An 11,013-nucleotide genomic window follows, 5' to 3' on the forward strand; every position below is an offset into this window, starting at 1 on the left:
TATTTTTTTTAAACAAAAAGTTTTATTTTAATTTTTTTAATTAAATAACTAAATTTTGTCTTAACTTAAAAAGTTCTTTGCAAAACAAACTTTTATTTGCACACATCAGAATTCTTTTGTTGCAATTTTCGGCCCTGCCCACGACGTCATGTGAGAAGCAAGCAAAACTTTGAATCACAAACAAAAACTTACAATAGCAAGAAAAGATTTATGACATGAGCAAATAAGTTTGTTCACAAATAATTTTTCTCACTTTGAGACATAAATCTCTGATTTTAATTTAAAAAAAAAAATTTTTAAGCAAAACTTTTGTTTAAAAATTGTTTCAATTCAAAATGTATTGATCACAATTGTATTTTATTTAATTGAGGTTATTATTATATTTTTAATAGAATAATTGTGAAACATATTGAGCTCCACAGCAGAGGCCTCCTTTTCTCTGAAATTAATATTATGTTGTGCTAAGGACTGAAAAACATATTGGTTTAAACACAAAGGTAAATAATTGGTAGTGTGGTTAATACAGTGTTCTTATCATAATTCATTATGTTTTGCTTTTTTCAGTTCAAAGATGCCACGTAAAGAAAGACGGCAGAAACAAAAAAGAAAAGAATTGATAGATGCAGCAAAAGGTAGTGGATTGTTGACCGACTGGGTCAGAACGAGTACTGCAGGTACGAACAAAAAAAAAAAAATGTTCTTAACATTATCAACATGTAACTTTTGGTAGTGAACAATATATTTAATATTACAGGACATCTGTTGTGTTTTTCTTATGCTAAGATGTACTAAATTTAGGTGTAGAATAATGATTAGTTTGTTTCTTGCTCCCAGATGGACAGAAGGAAAGTGATAGATCAGAGGAGGAGACAAAAATGCAGTCAACAACACAGGAAGACAGGCAAGGAGAGGGACAACAGTCAGAAATCAAAGACACAGAAATGCAGTCAACACAGGAAGACAGGCAAGGAGAGGGACAACAGTCAGAAATAAACACCATGGATGAAAATGCAGAGCAACAAGTCAGAGAGAAGCCATTCATATTTTTAATGGACCTTCCACACCCAAATGACCCAGCACATGTCTTGCAATTCAACATAAAATATGATGAAGCATTTATCCAAAATTGTGTAAACCAAGGACCATGCCAACCAGAGCTGTCATTTCCTAAAAATGAAGAAGGAAGGTCTTTTCAGAATAAATGGTATAAGAGTAACCCATGGCTGGAGTATTCTCCCAGTTTAAATTCCATGTTTTGTTTTAGCTGTCGTGTTTTTTTGAATGAAGAAAAGCACATGTTCCGCAAATCATGGAAGACAATAGGATTAAACAGCTGGAACAAAGCATTACAGAAAATTATATATATTATATTATTATAAAAAAAAAAGCTACTTATATTGTATGTCTCACAATTTTGTAATTTATCATTTTTATTAAGCTCTGAAAGCTGTGTGGTTTTGTTAATAGTCTTTCCTAGAATGCGGTTAGATGTGCCCTTTTTTTTTTTTTGAGCACCTGCCCTTTCAGTGGTCTCTGCACGGGCCTGGGTGCACTGATAAATTGGCCCCGATTTCCTTCATTTTGGGAGATTGGTGATTGGCAGATATTTACATGTCAAGCCGATTTCTGTATGATCTTATCTACCACAACAAAGGTCTAAAGATCAACTACTGTCCTCTGTTGCTCTGCGGTGAGAGGTTGGACAGACATACCAACCCATCAGTTCATGTCTGCATGTTTGAAATTAACAATAGTCACCCCATTGTTGCCAGCTCAGCCACTTTCTCACTATATTCAGACAAAAAATCAGTGGTGGCCAAAATTGCAATCAGCAGGTCAGGTTCTTTAAAGAGCGTAATCAACGATTGGTCAGAAAACTACGGTACAATCAGTGCACCCCTAGTTGTTCGTTTTGGTGCTTGTAGAATGGGTTACCAAGATGGCTCACTCAAATGGCAGTTTGCCCAGAATTGAACATTTTCAGCTGTTTAAAAAGAGATTTGTCTTTTGAAGTTAGTTGAGAGTTGAGTTCTATTAATAGTTCTTCAGTTTAAATCAATTTTATTTTGCAACATTTTTTTTTTTGGCAAAGCTTCATGGTTGCACTCCTGTGTGGTTTTCAAAACAGAATTAATGTAACTTCTGGACATACCATCCTCATCATCTATGAACATGACACTAATGAACATCAGAGCCTTTTCGCTCTCACACCATCTGGCAGAGATTCAAAGGTCTAAGGTGTAAAACATCAGGACTGAGGAGCAGCTTGTGTCCTAAAAAAAATCCAAATAATTAATTTAAACTTCCATGTAAAAAACCCACAAATCTAGCTTGTACAATTTCACATTTAAATTGTCCATTTAGACTAGGGGTCTCAAACTCCAGTTCCAGACCTACAGTTTTTAGATGTGCCACAGGTACAAAACACTGGAAAGAAATGGCTTAATTGCCTCCTCCTTGTGTAGATCAGTTCTCCGAGCCTTGCTAATGACCTAATTATTCTTTTCAGGTGTGGTGCAGCAGAGGCACATCTAAAAGTTGCAGGACTGCGGCCCTCAAGGACTGGAGTTTGAGACCCCTGATTTAGACAGTCTACACATTATTTGCTTTCTTCTGCTTTCATGCTCATTCTGTTGCAATATTTTCATGATTAGTATTTCAGGTGAGAAAGGCTTTAATAAAAAAACAAAAACAAAACTTCAGTCTTCACATCAGTGGTTATTAAAATCAGACAAATTTTTCTTGCATAAATCTTATATGGATGTTAGATTATTTCTCAAACTGGCACAGACCAGCACACATCCCTCTATACACAAAGAAGTTTCATCCGCATTTTAGATTAATCTGATGAAACTACAGCTAATTTGTTGTGCTTGCTTAATACCAAAACTGATGGTGGATGTGCAGAAACCTCCCGCATAAGTTCAGAAACCATCAATGATGAAACCGACGTACTGACTTTGGAGGTGTGCTCACTTCTCCCCAAACTAAGTCTTACCTGGCAGTTAAGCAAGATGACGGTTTGTGCGTTGCAGTTTCAGTGTGTACAAACAAATAGTATGAAGTGCTACCCACCAAACATGGCTACTGTTAGGTTAACAAGAAGCCAATAGCCAGTCCTGCAATTTCTATGACCATCAAGCCACACAGGTGCACCTGTATGACTGTCTGAACATTGGGAAAATAGAGGATGCATTGTGTTTTATTCGAAAATAGTAGAATAAATAATAGTCTGGGAACTCATACAAAAAGACCTATAAATAATGTTGTGGAGAGTGTTATCCTTAAACACTTTAATATAAACACTATGGCTTTTTTGTCCTTATATAAAAGGAGGAGTCCAGGGTGGAGGGGATAATTGCTGATTGGGGTCAAAGAGACAAAACAGAGGTGATGCAATAGCAACAGGGTTTTCTGTTTATTATAACATATAAGAAATAAGAATGATAGTGCAGAGAAGGAAGCAGAGACATAATTGAACCTCAAGACGATAAATGGTAGTGTGATGGCCAAATCCATGGCCACACTTCTATGTCGATAACTCTTTTTATGTACAATTAATTTTTTCATACAAACACAACAACACTTTAGTTTCAATAAAAACATTTATTAGTTGATTTGGATGCATTTGTTCTATTTGTTACTTTTAGTTAACATGTGTATTTATGTCAGCTTAAAGTTAATTTTGTTTGCTTAAGATTAACTCTTTGTTTGTTTTTCCTGCCGGTACTTACCTGCCTTGGAGTTGCTAGACAAAAGATGGGGGCCAGGGCTCAGCAGGCTTAAATGCTGATTGGACTGCACCACTAGTTTCTGCTGGCAGAGGGAATTTGTAGTTTTTTTATTTAGATAAGTTTTGTATTCAAGTAAATATTAGCATTTGAAGTTTTATATTTTTGATTTTCATTTTTGGGTCTTTAGTTTAGCAAAACTTAGCTGTACTGTTATTTGTTTTTGTGTTATTTGTAATTGTATTCTGTTTAGTTACCCTATTGTGTCTTAATTGGTCTGATCAGCCAGTATATAAACTCCTGTGTGTAATTTCTTTGTGAGGTTAGTTATGTTTGTTTGTGCAGCAAGTTTGTTTACATTTTTTGTTCAGTTTTGTTTTTTTGACATCTTTTATCTCAGTTTAACTTTTGTCATTTATAATCTTTGGGTTAAAATAAAAAAACCTTATTTTTCTAATATCCTGTGTCTCCTCCTTTTTTTAACTCGGTCCATCACAGGTAGGATTCAAAGATTTTTTATTGTCATAACACCTTTGCATTTTTTGTGGAACAAAATTTTGACTCAGTTCCCAGATTAAGAAATTTAATATACACATAAAATAAAATAATTATGTGATATATAGATATCTATATTTTTAAAAAAAAGTAAAAGTGTGTAAATAATTTATGAGACTAAGCTGAATTAGGTGAAACTTGAGTTCAACAATCTGACTGTTAAAGGGAAGAAACTGTTTCTCAGCCTGGTGGTCTTGCTCCGGAAGCTCCTCAACTGGCTCCTCTCGACGTGGAGGAGCAGTGGCTCTACTCTGAGTCCCTCCTGGATGACCAAGCTTCTCACCCTATCGCTAAGGGAGAGCCCAGACACCCTATGGAGAAAACCCATATTGGCCGCTTTCCACCTTGCTCTTTTGGTCATGACCCAAAGCTCATGACCATAGATGAGAGTGGGAACGTAGTTCAACCGGTAAATCGAGAGCTTCGCCTTTTGACTCAGCTCTCTCGTCACCACAACAGACCTGTACAGCGCCCGCTGTACTGGAGAGGGGCACTCTCCAGTATCCCCTCCAAGGACTCCAAAAAGGGTGGGTAATCTGAACGGGTGTTTGGCGCATAAACACAAATGGGTCAGGGGGATGGGTCAGGACCCATCCCCCAGCTTCTGCAACCAAGGATCCGACTGCCAGGGCCCCCTCCCTTGGCCATCACCCATTCCACACTGCACCTGACCATTTTGAACCCTCTCACAGGTGGCAGGCCTATGGGAGGGTGCTGAAAACATGCTTTATCCTCCTGAGACCCAGCCCATTCATTTGTGTCCTTTATAGTGGACATTTTGTTCACCTGTATTTTCTTTTACTATTTTGAGTTACCCTATCAAGCCCTGCAGTACTCTTTAGAGGACATCCTGGGCTTTCCAGTGATGTGTCATGTGATAGGTTTGCATGCTGGGAACTCACTTTTTCTTTTCAATCAAAATGGCTGGCATACCAACAACCACATTTTATGGAAAGAGGAAAGGTAAGCAAATTATTCTTTATCTATTGCTATTTTTACCATGATAATTATATATAGTCTTGTTTATTAACATGTCAATAATAATATTTTTATCTCAGAAAACAGTTTAATTATTTCTGTTTTGAAATAACAGTCCTTTTATGAATGTCAATTGTAGTGGACACCAGGACCATTTTAATGTATTTAATGAGTCAACATTGTTGTAGGAGAAAGAAGTGAAGCAGAGAGGATTTTATACCGAATAGTAGAGGGAGATTCAGATTTGGGGCTGTCAGATGAGGATGAGGATGAGTATCAGCCTGGGACAGGAGAAGATGGTGAAGAAGAAGTAGGTGAAGAAGGAGAGGAAGAAGATGCAGGAGTATCTGATGAGGGGACAGACTCAGAGCCAGAAAGGGAGCAGGAAAGTCATCGTGCTTTGTGGGCCAGGACTACCTTGTATGTTTTATTTAGTTCTAGGCCAATTCTATTATCATATTAGATTATTGCTGTATTAGTATTTCAGTACTTATTTGTGTTTTTTTTTCCATCCATCATAATAGATTCACACCTGTGCTACCTGGGCTTCCTGTCTGTCAAGATGACCCTAAAATCCGAGAACACTGGAGTCCAATCCAATACTTTTCACAGTACATCGACGACAAAATCTTTGAAGATTTGGCAGCTTTTACAAATCAAAGACAGCTGCAAACTACAGGAGTGTCATTAAATACTACTGCTCAAGAAATCAAGATTTTCTTTGGCATATCAGTACACATGGCCTGCCTTGGCTATCCCAGAGTTAAAATGTTTTGGGCTAAAAAAACTAAAATGCCAGTTATTAGCAGGAAAATGACAAGGGACAGGTTCTACAAGCTGAGAAGCTCACTCAAGATTGTTGATGATCTGGATGTAACAGAAGAGACAAAGGAGTCAGACATTCTTTGGAGAGTCAGACCATTGCTTGAGTGTGAGGCAAGGTTGTCTCAGACTTCCAAGGTATAACAAGGTCTGCATTGATGAGCAAATCATCCCTTTCACAGGCCGCTGTCCAGTCAGGCAATATGTCCCAGGCAAGCCAAACCCTACTGGCCTAAAAGTCTTTGTCCTTGCCTCTCCAAATGGTCTGGTGCTGGATTTTGAGGTGTATCAAGGGAAGAATACGTTCAGTGGCCAAAGGTTGGGAGTTGGAGCTGCAGCAGTCTTGCGATTGGTTGAATCTCTTCCCACAGGAACCTGTGTATTCTTTGATCGATACTTCACAACAATCAATCTCATGGATGCTTTGCTTGCAAAGGGTCTTCCAGCAACTGGAACAATAATGAGGAACCGAGTACCAAAGCCATGCCAGCTACCAGGAGATAAGCAGTTGCGAAAAGAAGGGAGAGGAGCATCAGTGACGGTGGTACGGAGGAGGCCTGAGCTGGCAATCACTAAATGGTTTGACAATAAACCAGTGTTGATGGCTTCCACTGTGTATGGGAAAGATCCAGAAGATATCTGTAGCAGATGGTCCAACAAAGAAAAGGCTCATGTCCAGGTGCGACGACCAGCAGTGATCAGAGAATACAATGACAACATGGGTGGCGTAGACCTGTGTGACCGAATGCTGAGCTTTTATCGCATGTCAACCAGGACCAAGAAATGGACATCACGTGTGATCGCTCATTTCTTTGATGTTGCCATTACAAACGCTTGGATCCAATACAAGTCTGACAGTAAAGCGATTAATCGATCATCTAAGAACACCCAACAGTATCTGGACTTCAAATTGCACCTGGCTGAAGAGCTGTTGGATAGTCCTTCATTTGATGACAGCAGTGAAGACAGTGAAGAAGAGTATCAGCCACCAACCAAAACAAGGATCCCTCAACCAGAGCCCTCTGTACGCAGACTAGGGGCCAGGCACATGCCAGAGATGGTGGATATCAAGCATGCAGAAAGATGCAGGAATAAGGGCTGCAATGGCAAGACATACATGAGGTGTACCAAATGCAAGATGTTTCTCTGCATCACCAAAAGGAAAACGTGCTTCCAGGATTATCACCGCTAAAATATCCAAAAGAAGAACTGTAGAACTGCTTACGTTCAATGTTAAACTAAATACACAGGCAACTATTGTCCTTGCAAGCAATAAGCAACAGAAAACAACCAAGAGTGATAAAGAATTTAGTTTTTTGATCAAATTAAATTTATTCTTTTGTTAATATCACTCTAAATCCATAATCTGCTCATTTTCTAAATTCAGTTGTATTTTCACACTAAAATCATCCTGTTGTCCACTACAGTGGACATGCTGTGAAATTAAAAATAAAAATATGTTTAAAACATTTTTAATTGTAAGGTGTTTTTTTTTAGGCCCAAATAGATAGGAAATCGCACAAAAAAAGAAATTGGAACACACTTTTTTTCTTCGGTTCCCAGGAGGATAAAAATAAATGTTGTTCAACTAGAGGAGGAAACCAGAGACCCCATAAGAACCCCAACTTACAAACCTGTCCTTTAACCCTAAACCTTAATCCTCATCCCAAACTAGACTAAACTCACTACCAACAAAAAAAGTTACATTTAATGTTTTAATGTTTGTGCGATGTGTAGTTTAAGAAAACCATGGCTAATTGAGCAGTTCTTCCAGGGTGGGACGCTCCTCTGGGTGTTTCTTCAGACACCTAGTCAGAATATCCTGGCAGTCTGGAGGGTCAGAGGTCAAAGTGCAACAACAGTTAGAGCTGCGGACAGAGGACAGATTTATATATGCTGTGCAAAGGTATAATACAATGTTTGTCTCACTTTTGGAAAGCCTCTTGCTGATCTTCAGCTTCTTTTTGTGAAAGCTGTTGGTCTCAAAATTATTATCATGGATATCGAGAGTTCCTCTCAATAAGGAAATTTTCCACTTTAATATCTCTGTGGAAGATGTTTGGATTGTGAAGTTGAATCGTTGGTTCCACTACCTGTTTTAATATGATCTAAAAGACAAAAATGATTTGAAGCTCATAATTCTGCACATATTGATGTTGGACTTCAGTGAGAAATACAGTGACTTGTAAAGATTTTTATTTTCATATGGATTTTTTCACCTTGTCACATAACACCCACACACTTCAATGTTTGTAGAGACATTATGAGATGCATTAACATAAAGTTTTACAAAATTGTTCTACGGAGGGAATATTGCACTTTATTTCATCCCTCTGATTTTATCATATTCACTATGAAACAAAATCCCCAAAAGCAACTGAAGTAGTAACTGACAATATTTTAAAAAACCCTCTCGAATTTACATCCAGCAGCTTATCTTGGCCTCCTCCTCATTTAGACAACCTTCATGCTCATTAAGGTAGACACCGAGGTCCTCTGAAGGCATGGGCCTCTTCATCACTAGGAGCAGCTCCTCCTCCAGTTCATACCAATCCAGCAGAGAAACCATGGCTAACTGTCCTGATGAACTGGTAGTTAGATTCTTCATCTTCAACATGATGGCTACCTCCAACGCCATCTCCCTGCCGTTCTCATCCTGAAACATCAAAGCAAACAGGAGAAACCCACAATGCATCTGGAATCCAATAGGACTTAAAGTCAGTCCTAGATGCTGTTGCTCACTTACCTTATGTTTATGGTCCACCTCTAAATGCGTGAATTGCAAAACTATCTATTATAAATCTATATTTTAGGAATAAATCTGCTCTGCCAGTGAAACGCTCAGAGCAACGTAGACGCTTGCAATCCGGCTTAAATAAAAAGAAAAGAAATTAAGTGATTTAAAAAAATTTTTTATTGTTATTATTTTTGTAATAACATAAACGCAAGGCTTAGCCTGGGGGCGGCTAGTAAAGCATGGCGGCCACCAGGCTTATAGTACATTAGGGGAAACCCTGCTCAATAACTGCTTTGGCAAATATTTTTGGCCTTCTCTGTGCTGTAAACATTTTGCACCCAAAGACTTTCAAGTACACTGTTGATGCACTTCAGAAAATATTCATAGAAGTTGGTGTACACATATAACCATATATGCAATTTTTAAGCAACAGGTATCAGTATTTTCTGTTTCTCATGTCAACATGTAGTCTTCAGTTCAAACAAGAACTAAAGACCACAAATGTATACACAATTAAGAATAAAGAATTGAGAGAATTAAACAAACAATGTAAATGTAATAGGCACAATGACAAAATTATACTTAGGACAATCAGTTGGCAATTCGTTGAGAAAACTCAAAATTCTTATTGCATAAGGTTGTGCTGCTTTTTTAAATAAGCTCAATTATTATTATTATTATTATTGTATTTTTTTTGCAGTGATGTTAATATTGCATACAATCAACAAGAAAGAATGTTTTAAACAGGAACATCAGGCATCTAAAAAATTACTCATTTCCAAGTACTCTGTACTTGGTTGGAGCTCCTTTCACTGAATCAATGCAGCATAGCATGGAGAAGATGCTATGCTGCATCTTCTATGCAGCATGCTGCTATGCTGTATTTCTGCTGACGTGTAATGGAAGTCCAAGTTGCTTTGAAAGCAACTTTCGGATCATCTGCATTATTGGATCTGGTGTTCTCATCTTTCACTTTTCCTCTTTTAAAAAAATAACATGCCATATTGTGCCTCCTTAGCCTGCTGTGAATAATTGTTCTGAATTGATGCATGTGTTATACCTGCAGACCATCTCAGACATGAAGCACCATATGGCAGCAATAACTGAATTAAAGACATTATCTTCTGTTTCATCAATCAGACTCAAATTAAGTCGTGCCTCTTCATCGATTGATTGAAGTGAAGTACTGACGAAGGCTCGATCCCACATGTAAAATGACAAATGTCGGCATGACTGGCGGCACCGTGGCTATCATGAACTAATCATAATGGACTAATCCATTAACAAGGATCCAGCGGCAGAGGTTCATTAACTGAAGTAGACGTGTGAGGCTCCAACTTTTATTGCTCTGCTCGTCTCCTCAGAGAGAGGGAGGCAAACATTAGTCCTCTGTTGTGCTTGGAATGCCAGCAGAGACTGTGGATTATTGTTTCTATGCTTGGTGTTGTGTGTTTGCGTGCATGAGGATGAAAAATACTTAAATTGCAAGTTTTGAAAGAACAACCAGATGGTTGTGTTCTTACAGGGGGGCGTTGCCAAGGTTAATGATAATGAAGAATTAACTGGATTCATGTGTAGTTAGACTGATGGATGGAGTGAGACAGAGCATATTTGTGAAGGTGTGTGACATGCATGCACCCCCAAAGACACAAATCAATGTCATTACTGAACACAATTCCCTCAGGTCGCTTATAATCAGCTCATCTTCAGAAGCCCAACTTGAGTTGAATATGATGAAAGACATGGTTTATGGCCACGCTGTTGTCAATGGAAACAAGTTCAAATGTGATGTGTATTCATACTTTCATGTTGAAGTCACATGTCAACAAGTTTCAGTCTGAGTTGACATGGATAAATCAAGTCTTTTAAAGTTGCATTGCTGACCGCTGACGATGGGCACCAGCCCCCCTTGCGATCCGACATAAAATTGTATAATAATGGGTGGATGGATGTTGCATATTTTTCAGGTACATAGAGCCATTTTACAACACAACCAGGTAATGATGTTACCTTCAGTTGTTATACAAATGCTGTACATATCAAAATGACTTAAAAATTGACTTTGTAATTTAATTTGTTGAAATTGGGCCTCTGTCTCTTTAAGAAACTCCTGCTCTTTCTGAAACTCCACCTGTAGGAAGTCATCACAAAATGGCTCTTCTATTAACCCTTTAACAATGGTTTTACAGG

The 11,013-nt window shown here is 38.1% G+C and overlaps 1 long non-coding RNA gene across 1 annotated transcript; it reads left to right on the plus strand.

Annotated features, from left to right (window-relative positions):
• Positions 1–307: 307 nt before the first annotated feature.
• LOC116711509 (uncharacterized) lies at positions 308–1,216 on the plus strand. The gene is made up of 2 exons (XR_004337254.1): positions 308–674; positions 835–1,216. It is a non-coding gene; the product is annotated as an uncharacterized LOC116711509 (long non-coding RNA).
• The last annotated feature ends 9,797 nt before the right edge of the window (positions 1,217–11,013 follow it).

The sequence above is a fragment of the Xiphophorus hellerii genome, chromosome 21, assembly GCF_003331165.1.
Source record: "Xiphophorus hellerii strain 12219 chromosome 21, Xiphophorus_hellerii-4.1, whole genome shotgun sequence".
In the NCBI taxonomy this organism is placed as follows: domain Eukaryota; kingdom Metazoa; phylum Chordata; class Actinopteri; order Cyprinodontiformes; family Poeciliidae; genus Xiphophorus; species Xiphophorus hellerii.